The 10586-nt window shown below is 40.0% G+C and overlaps 1 non-coding gene across 1 annotated transcript; it reads left to right on the top strand.

The window, feature by feature from the left end:
• The first annotated feature begins 7941 nt into the window (after window positions 1-7941).
• TRNAE-UUC lies at window positions 7942-8013 on the top strand. Its single transcript has one exon. It is a non-coding gene; the product is annotated as a tRNA-Glu (tRNA).
• The last annotated feature ends 2573 nt before the right edge of the window (window positions 8014-10586 follow it).

Below are 10586 nucleotides of genomic sequence, written 5' to 3' on the forward strand. Positions count from 1 at the left end.
GTGGGCACGAGGGTCATTTTGGTCATTTTACAAAATTTCGCGTATTAGCTTAGAATTTAATTGTAGAATCAATTACTTGAATTATTATTTACATTATGCAATTTCATTGAATAGATTTGAGCCATTTGGAGTCAAATACTCGTGGCAAGAACGTGATTTTGCATTGAATTTTGAGCCGGTTCGAGGTAAGTGGTTTGTCTAACCTTGTGTGGGGGACTTTGTCCCTTAGGATGTGATATTTGGTAATTGAATGCCTTGTGCGTGAGGTGACGAGCGCGTACTTGAGCTAATTGTTGAAAACCCGAATTTTTACTTAAAATACTTGAACTGAATTTCTTTCGTATTTGCTTTATTCTACTTGCTATTATAGCCTGTGCTAGTATGGAAAAGCATGTGTAATTGATCCAAATTGCCTATTTGCTTAAATTGCCATAATTGTAATTACGTGGAGCATGTTAGGCCAGAATTATTTGTTGCCTTGTATTGTTATACTTCAATTTCTGAATATTTCTCTGATTTTGGTTGCGCATTTACATTGGGACTACGGATGTGGGATTCCGGTAGCTCCCGACTACGGGTTCGACTCCCGAGAGATCCCCATGTACATTTATATTTGGGACTACGGGTTAGATTCCCGGGAGATCCCCCTGCACATTTACTTTGGGACTACGGGTTAGATTCCCGGGAGATCCCCCTGCACATTTACTTTGGGACTACGGGTTAGATTCCCGGGAGATCCCCCTGCACATTGATAATTGGACTACGGGACGGTATCCCGGGAGATCCTTCAGATATATTCATACGGTGGACTACGGGACGGTATCCCGGGAGCTCCTCGTTCAGATTGATAAAATGGACTACAGGACGGTATCCTGGGAGATCCTCATTATTGGCATTTAAATTGAGTTGTTTACTCCGTGTTATCTTATTTTCTGTGTGCTAATTGTTGTTGTGTAATCCGATTTATCTCGTAGTTAATTCGATTTATTTCATAGTTGTATACCATTATGTCTTCTTATTTCATACTATTGACAGCCTTATTGTTTTATTTAATCTCAGTAGGGCCCTGACCTTCCTCGTCACTACCCAACCGAGGTTAGGCTTGGCACTTGTTGAGTACCGCTGTGGTGTACTCATACCTCTTCTGCGCATGTTTTTCATGTGCAGCTCCAGGTACCTCCACCCAGGCGCACTATCCTCGCGGCAGAGAGATCTAGCAGAGACTTTGAGGTATATCTGCCACGTTCGCAGACCAGAAGTCTCTATCTTATTCCAGCTTTAGTATATGACTTCCTTTCTTTCGGTTGTGTAGACATTCTGGAGTTAGAGCAGTGTATTTCATTTCTAATAGCCTGTGTTTCCTGTGAGTTTCCGGATTTAGGGAGTTTGTTTGGATTTCGTCATATGGGTTGTATTATGCCAAGTGGCACTTATACACAGTTTTCTTTTGACGGTAAAATTTTCAGTTGTTTGCTTTCGCAATTTAGTTTGTTTTTCCACAAGTTGTATAAATTACGCATTGTTAGGCTTACCTAGTTGTAGCGACTAGGTGCCATCACGACATGTTCACGGAGGGCGAACTGGGGTCGTGACAACATCACAGTAAAGGAAAGGAATCAATTAATTTTAAATAGATGAGTAAAAATTAGGGCTCATAAGAAAACCCCTTTTGCAATTAGTCGGGAGATTGAGGAAATCAAGATCAATCAAGAAGGAACATGATTCTGCACTTCACCATATAAATAGCAAGGAATGAACAAGCATGAAGAGTTAAACGAGTTGACAAAAAGAAGCAACACCAACATACAGTAGCAGTAAGGGTAAGCTAGGGTTCGGTAGTAAGAAAATATTCGAAGGACAGTAGTCAAGTAGGTCAAGTAGTCACATAGAATCAACAATGAAGAAGAACATAGCAACAGGTAAAGAGAGTCAGAAACAAGTAAAGGTCTCACAGTAACAAGTGAGGCAAAACTTTTTAAGAAATTAAGGCTTCAACAGTAGCCGAATTTAAGAGATGATAAGAGCTCAAATCAGATAAGTTAAACAAGGAGAAGAAAGTCACAAACAAAGAACTTAATCGAACAAGTACACATTTAAACAAATAATTTCAGAACTCGGATAAGACCAAAAAGGGAACTAGGGTTTTTAACATGCTGAATCAAATAGAAGGAAAGCATAAAAAGGTTGTTTGAACATAGTAAAATCATGAAACAACACTAAAAATCAGAGAAGAGGTCTTTAAAAAGTTAAGAGAAACCCTAATCGTTGAAAAATGAAGAGTCATTTTGAAAGAAAAGTCAAAGAACCTTCAAGAAACCCTTAAAAAGGTTCATAGTAAGCACATATCTAAGATAGATCTGAAAGAAATTGAAAGGTCTTAGAGATTAGGGTTTCAGAGAACCCAGAAAAGTGAGAAAGACTTTGAAAGTTAACGATCTGACCAGAAAAAGTCAAGGATTTGCCTTGAAAGACCATGAATGGCCGGAGAAAGGTCATGGATGGCCGGAGAAAGGCCAGGAACAGAAGTCGAGCAAGGACTGGACCAGATTCCTTCGAGCTCTGGCCATGAAACCACAGAAAACAAACACCCAGGATCCATAGGAGGCCGATACACGTCTCAAATGGCCACGAGACGCCATGGATTAGGTAGGTATTAGGGTGGGATTAGATGGCGGCGGCTAGGGTTCATGAGGGATTGCAAAGAGAATTGAGAGTTAAAGGGATTCACAGGCGGCGGGCGGTGAAAAATGAACTAGGTTTAGGGGTCGTTTAGGGTTAAAAATGGAAAGGGTGAATGCTGGTCGTTGATCTGAATGATCAACGGCCTGGATTAAAGAGGGTAGGTAGGGGTCCGGGTTTGGGTCGGTTCAATTTGAAATTGGGTTGGGGTTTAATTGGGATTGGGCCGGGGAGATTGGGTTTAATTAGGGGTTACAATTAGGCTAAAATTGAAATGCAATTGGGCTAGATTTTAAATAGCCATTTTCCCCATTTAATTTATGAAAAATAATAAATTAATTTCTAAAAACAAATTAAAAGCTCTAAAATGATTTATAATATATAATTAACACTTTAAAAATATAGGACTTGATTTTATGAATATAAATGCAATTAAATCTTAAAAGAGGCTATTGCAATTATATGCACTATAGCTTAAAAAATACTAAATATATTTGTAAAAATATGCAAAAATTACCTTAGCTATATTTTAGCATAAATATGAAGATCCAATAAATGAATCATCAAAAATAATAATTTTGAACATAATTATTGGGATTTTAGGGATGAAAAAGGGAAATAAATCAATTTAAAAACCTTTAAAATATTATGAAATAATAATAAAATATTTGGACATACATATATATGCATATATATGCTACTTTGACAGTATTTTGCATATTGAAAAATATATAGGGAAAAATTGGGTGTCAACGGGTCCTAGACAAACCCTTAAGGTTTTAAAGGTGAAAATTCTAAGGCGACAAGCAAAACAATTAGGACTTTGCGCAAACAAGAACAGGATGGAGTAGATAAAGGCTCAATTTTCCTCCTCAAGTAAACATACAAGCAGCACGACTCGAACACAATTAAGGTCTTTATTAATCAAAGTTCTAAAGCAGGATCTCTAAGTGACTATGCAAAAATAGACCACATTTTATACCTAGAAGTTATAACTTAGAAGTTGCCTAGGGATTCTTTTAAAAGCTATTAGAATCAGAAACGTTAAAGACAGAGAGAGAGCTTCAGGGGAATGCAGTTTTGAAGATGCCCTAAGGCTTGCCTATATGCAGATGCCGTGTCTATATCAATGCAGAAATGAACAGGTTTTGAAATGGACTCCTTTAATACCTATAGGCATGATATCTAATGAGATCGAGGCAGTTTGAAAGAACTTGTTTCAGGAAATACTTAATACTTAATAAAACCAATTCAGAAATGAACTAGGCGTGATCAAGTTGACTTATTTAGACTAAACTAGATTGAAAAGCAGAATTTCGAATATGGTTCCCTATTGGCATGATATCTAAGTGTAATACTGATTTTAATGGTTTGCAGGCAGGAAAACATACATAATTACTCATTGTACCAGAATCTGAATTAAGTCCTATAGGCATGGAATCTATTATTAATCTGATTTTAAGACATGATTGTTTGGAACCTATAGGCATGGTTTCTAAACATGACAAAATGCAGAACCTTATAGGCATGATTTCTACTTAGTAAAGCATATAGATTTAAAATTAAGGTCCTAGGAGCATGATTTCTACCCGAATTACACAATAAAGCATGTATCTACCCACCATTTTTACTAAAATACCCCAATATCTGTTTACAAGTTATTACAGACCAATGAATGAATTACATAAGTAAATAAAAAAATCAAGAAGCTATTCTATAGGGAGCCTTCAATTAGGCCCAGATTCCCCAAAGCCTCCAATGACCTCATATGCCTCAATTCCATAGATAATGACATAGTCTAGGTGCATCAAAGTTCCCTAAGGATCTCAAGGATCCGGGGCAGTGCTTACACCTAGACTTGGTAACCAAAATTGAACAAGTGCAGTATGGAAGGGCCAGCCTCAGTATGCCAGAGTTCAGAGGGTTCTCAAGAAGATCCCAAGGCTATACACATACTGGAGGGGGCAGAACTTATTAATCTAGGAGTAAAATGAAAGTGCTTGACACAAGTTGAAAAGGTTTTAAGTGAAAGGTTGTATCAAAAAGTCTGTTTGAAAGTAATTTAGTCAAACAACAGAGACTGTTTGAATAGAGATTGAAAAAAATGAACAGAAGTCCAAACACAACCTTCAAGACAGGTTCATACACATCCGGTAGTCACAGAACCGAACAGGGGTCAAGGGGGTTTGGGATTCATAGAACACTTAATTGCTAACACATAATCAAGCAAAGGTCTGGGAATGTTTAGAAACAAAGAGAGGGGGTAACACACTGATTCTAAAAGGAGGGAAGTTCATAACATGCTTAATAATGTAAACATATTAATTGCAGATTTCACAGCAAAACCACAAATAAAAGCAAACTAGAAATAGAATGAACTAAAACAATAAGAGAATCATATTGTTGTTGGAACTCTGAATTGAAACTAGGACATACCAGTAAAGAGGATAGCAAACACAGTGAAAGAGCAGGAGAACACAACGGTTAGCCCTGGCTTGCAGCTGGCTAACTTAGAGCAATAGCAAGTAGTATAAAAGAAAGCAGCAAGTTTTAAGTGTGTGAGAGAGTTTTGAACCAAGAGTTCGTGTGTTAAGACTGTAGAAGAGAGCCATTTATATAGTAATTTGAAAACTGGTTAAAATAAGGCAAGAATCAATTGTTTAGTAATTATTGAACTCAGTATAATAATTGGTTCGAATATCCCTTTAATTAAGGGAGTCAGTGCAAATGGTAAAGAGCAGGTGACAAGTAAGGAAAGAAATCATACACGGCTGGAGTATAACAACTAAGGAAAGATTTCCAAATAGTACAAGTATAGAACGGGTAATTAAGGCTAGGTTCAGCAAGTTTTAAACTAAGGAAACAATCAGTAACAATGCAGACAAGGCAAGGGAAAATTAATTAAGGCAAGCAAACCAGTCACATTAAGTGGAAAGGGGGGTTTAAAGGAAAGTGTTCAAATCACACCAAGTAACAGGAAATTCAGAATCAATCAAAGAGAAGGTCATAAAAAAAAAGTCAGCATGTTTATCATATAAATAGAGTAAGACATGGATAGTCAAGAATTGGCACACAACTCTAGCAAAACATGAAAGTTAAACAATACCGAATCAGTGAGAAAGATACAAGTCTTGATGTGAACAGTCAAGATGAATACAGATACATAGAATCAGTGTAAGTTTAGGCTGAGAAACTCAGTAGAAGCATATCAAGGCGAGGTAGTCATAAGAAATCAAAAGAACTCAAAAAAAAAGAGAGTCGGTCAGTCATGCTAATACACAGAAACCAAACGAAGAACCCTAAAAATTAGGGCTTGTAACATAGGCGAGTTGAAAAAGCAGTAAAGCATAGAATCAGTCGAGATATGCAAAAGATAGAAGTTAAAACTTAAAAATCGATTTAAACAAAGTGTAGAAGAAGTTCTGAAAAACCCTAGATTTAGAAGAAAGTGAAAATCAACTTGAAATCGATGATTTTTTGCAAAAGAAGTTCAAGGACAGTGTAAAACATAAAAGGAACAGACTCGAATCATTTAAAAATAGGACAGATCTAGGAGGTGTAAACAAAAATTAGGGTTTCAGAAGAAACCCAAATAGAAACGGTAGAACCTATTTAGCACTTCAAAGATCGTAACCAATATAGCGTGATTTTGCTCGAAACCACACTGGAGTAGCCATGAACATACAAACATCGAACCCTAGATACAAGTCGGCGTGGCCCAAGGCCCTTGAAGGCCTCGGAGAAGATGAGCATGGCAATGGAGGGGCCAATGGAGGCTTAGGAGTTGAAAGATAGTCACCGGAGACGACCGGAGAAGGGGGCGGCGGTTGAACGGGGGTTAGGGTTAGGTTGAGAGAAGAGAGGGGATAAGAGGATACAGGGGCGGCGCCCGTTTGGAAATCAGGCTAGGGTTAGGGTATTAGGGATTAAAAAAGGAAGGAAGTAATACGGACCGTTCATTTGGGATATCAACGGCCAGGATTTAATTGATTTCGGATCGGGTAAGTGTGCATAGGGTCTGGGTCGGGTATTTTAATAGGAAATTGGGTTGGGGTTGGGTTCAATTTAGGTTGTAATTGAAATGCCAATCTGACTNGCTGTCTACGAAGCTTTGCTTCTCCCCCTGTAGTCGTAATACTCGGCTTGTCGCTACTTTGATTCAAAAGGTAACCGACGGTTCCCGACTTTCTCCGCTTTCCGCAACCGTAACCACTTGTCATTCCGATTACTTCATCCATAAACCTTTTTTTTATTTCAAAATAGCGATACGCTCTAAAAAAGTAAAGGAGAAGCTTCCATTCTAGAAGCTACCGCTTCCCGCCTCCCTCGGGGTGAGAAGTTCCCTTCCCTTTTCTAAAATGCCTGAGTGGTCTGCTCAGCAAACGTACAAAGTGGACCGCAGTTTGGCTGACCCTCTTCTTCCCATTCGGGTTGGGTTGACCCAGAAGTACAGTAAGAAGGAATGGAACCACTGGAGAGTCGTCTGCAGTTCACACTTGGGCAAAGACGACTGACTTTGGAAGCGGAACACGAACCTATTTCCGCTATTCCGGGTTCTTATTGAGCGTAGCGAAATCAAGGTTGATGATAAAGTCAGCGAAGTTTCCATGGTGTTCTACCTTTGCGTAGTCTCGGTCCACAGTGGAAGGCTCCGCACCTGAGCCTCGTTAGACTCAGCTGAAGTGTAAGGTGTAAGTGAAGAAAATAGAAGAGATGAAGTCCGTCCCTTAGCCTAGTCTATATCCACAGCTGACGCAACTCCGTACCGACGCCTCACTACTACTTTCATTTTTCTTTTATTTTTAAATTAATTAACGGCTAAGCGATTTCATAACCTGAGCTTTCCTTAACCAGCTGACCTTACTTCGTAACCTTAGCCTCCCTTTCTTTATAGTTTTCTAGTTCGACTAAGTGACTTCGTAACCTCAACGTACTTTTTTTCTTACTGTAGCATAGGCCTTCGCCACTTCAAACGGGCGCTTCGCCCCTCTTTTTTTTGAATTAGAAAGAGCGGGGTCTTACTTATTCAGGGGGGATGAAAGACAAATAAAGGGATCAGGGGGCTTTATGATCGGAGAAAGAGAAGGGGCGTGGTTGGTGTGTCACTGGGTCGGTGGGGGAACCCGTAGGAAGGGGGGACGACCCGCCGAATTCACATCAGAAATCGCCAACATGAAGACAAACGAAATCTTGAATTGCGTATAGAAACAAAACGAACCACTTCTATTCTCGGAGCTGAGGTATATGAAGAATGGCTTTTTGGTCCCTTTCGTCCAGTGGTTAGGACATCGTCTTTTCATGTCGAAGACACGGGTTCGATTCCCGTAAGGGATAGGTACTCATTCCCGGCCGCTTTCAGTTAGTGTTCATTGCTGAGTGATCGCTCGCTATCTGGCTGGAAAAAATGGTCCGGAAGCTTCCTCTCTCCCAGCAAGCAAGACGAGATCACCACTTCTCTCAGTAATGGACTTCCTTTACTTCGTAACCTTAGCCTTAGATGTCCTTTCATAGATTCTCGAACCTCCGACAGACAGAATCTCCATGCATACATTCTTTCTCTCCTCCCTTATTTTTTTGGGCTTGGGATAATCGAACCCTTGGATTCGGATCAGGTGGGAACAAGGTCTCGAACCCTAAGTGTATCAGCCCTTAGGCTCTTTTAGATCGGGCCATTATGGCCTCTAAGAGATGGCTATTATTTCCTCTTTTCAGTTTAGGAGACTTAGTAAAAATTTATTTATGCGTTAGCATGCATTTTTTACCCATTCGGTTTTTTGAGAGTTCGGTGTCGATCGGAAACCTTTGTTTTTAGTGCCTTAGCACAAGTTTGTATTTGAATAATTCGATACCTCGTAAGGTTTTTTGAGGGCTGATTTTATCGAAGCCCTTTGATTATTTTGCCGAGGGTAGCCTTTTTATAACTGGGTTTTTGAGAATTCGAAGGCCTATTTATATTGCGGAATTCGGACGTCTCTTAGCCGCGTTATTTTGGTCGTAGCCTTTAATATGGCCGTAGCCTTTGGGTGTGTCTCTTGGACTTATTTCCCGACAACGTTTCGAACTTATCCGAAATGTTAGTCCCCGAGTATGATAGCCTTGGAATTTGCGTCGAGGGATGCCTCTTTGAGGTCTTGTAAATTCGAGTTTAGACAACTCGAACGTGTTGACTGTCGATGACAGTCTCCGAGTATTCGAGGTGCATTTACATTTTGGCCCTTAAGCCGTTTCTCCCAAAATCACAAGTATGGAGCTCGTATAGTAGAGAATTTCTTTGGTACACAAAGTGTTTGATATAGAAAGAATGCTTCTTTGAATAATTCACACATGCGTACATGTTTTTCCATCGGGGCTCGACTAATCTACACGGATACGATTCATCTGACCGTTTGGCCCATTACAAAGTTTTTCTATCGAGGCCCTCTTTGCCGCGAAGTATTTTTCTCGAAAATATAACCTCCGAGGGTGATACCCCCCCAGTATTCGAGGTTGATTGAAAAGAAGCCTTGGATACTGTTGAATTCTCCCTAGGTAGCACATAGTTGTTACCTCATTAAAAATCTCGCAGGAGAAACCCATTTGGGATAAAATCCGATCTAAGGGAAAAAGAGTACAACGTGTGCTTTAAAACCTAAGGTCTTCGTGTAGAAAGGTTCCCTCCACGTCTTCGATCGAACATCTGCAACGAGTTAGTCTTTAATACAAATGGAGAAAACGAGAAGGTCATACCTTAGCAGTAATATCGTTTAAGTAGTGATACATTCCAATTGTTTGGCAATCGTTCGCCTTCTGTCGTGCCAAGTTTGTAAGATCCTTTATCGATAACTCCGATGACTCAGTACGGTCCTTCATAATTCGGGCCTAGTTTCCCTTCATTTGGGTCTCGAGTATTGAGGGTGACTTTCCGTAGAACTAAGTCCCCGATTCCGAAGTGTCGAAGGTTGGTCCTTCTATTATAATATCTTTCGATTCTTTGTTTCTGTGCGGCCATCTGAACAAGTGTAGCTTCTCGTGTTTCATCTAATAGCTCGAGGCTAGTATTTCATAGCCTCGTGATTTGATTCCTCTGATGCATGTCACAATCTGGCGCTGGGTTCCCTGACCTCGACTGGAATTAAGGCCTCGGGGCCGTATACTAAAGAGAACAGGGTTGCCTCTGTGCTGGACTTCGATGTCGTTCGATATGCCCAAAGAACCTCAAGTAGAACTTCTCTCCATTTTCCTTTTGCGTCGTTCAACCTTTTCTTTAAGTTTTGAATGATAGCTTTGTTTGTTTATTCGGCCTATCCGTTCCCACTCGGGTGGTACGTTGTTGATAAGATCCTCTTTATTTTGTGTGCTTCGAGGAACTCCATTACCTTGTTGCTGACGAATTGCTTCCCGTTGTCGCATACGACTTCGGCAGGTATCCCGAATCGACACACGATGTGGTCCCAAATGAAGTCAATAACATCTTTTTCTCTGACCTTCTCGAAGGCCTGTGCTTCCACCCATTTAGAAAAGTAGTCAGTCATAAACAAAATGAATTGAGCTTTACCTGGGGCTGTTGGTAGAGGGCCGACGATGTCCATTCCCCATTAATGAATCTTGAAGTGATATGAGAACCCAATGAGATAGTATAAAATAATCATGGAGGGTTTGCAGATGTTCATAATGAGTTCTTCGTGGATTTCAACTTGAGAACTACCCAGATGCTAATGAAATACAGAAGAATATGAGAAACAGGCGTTGTGCTATAATAACCCCCGAGAGGTGTGCTTGGTCTTGACGGAGAGCCGTAGTAGGGGTCCTTACGAGAAAGGAAGTGTTACCATGACTCATGGAAGAATATGTTCTCTCATGGTTATCGAACAAGTGTGGGGAAATTGGCACAAGTGGATTACACTAACTAAAGAACACAATGAACACAT

Source organism: Nicotiana attenuata, unplaced genomic scaffold (assembly GCF_001879085.1).
Source record: "Nicotiana attenuata strain UT unplaced genomic scaffold, NIATTr2, whole genome shotgun sequence".
Lineage (NCBI taxonomy): Eukaryota > Viridiplantae > Streptophyta > Magnoliopsida > Solanales > Solanaceae > Nicotiana > Nicotiana attenuata.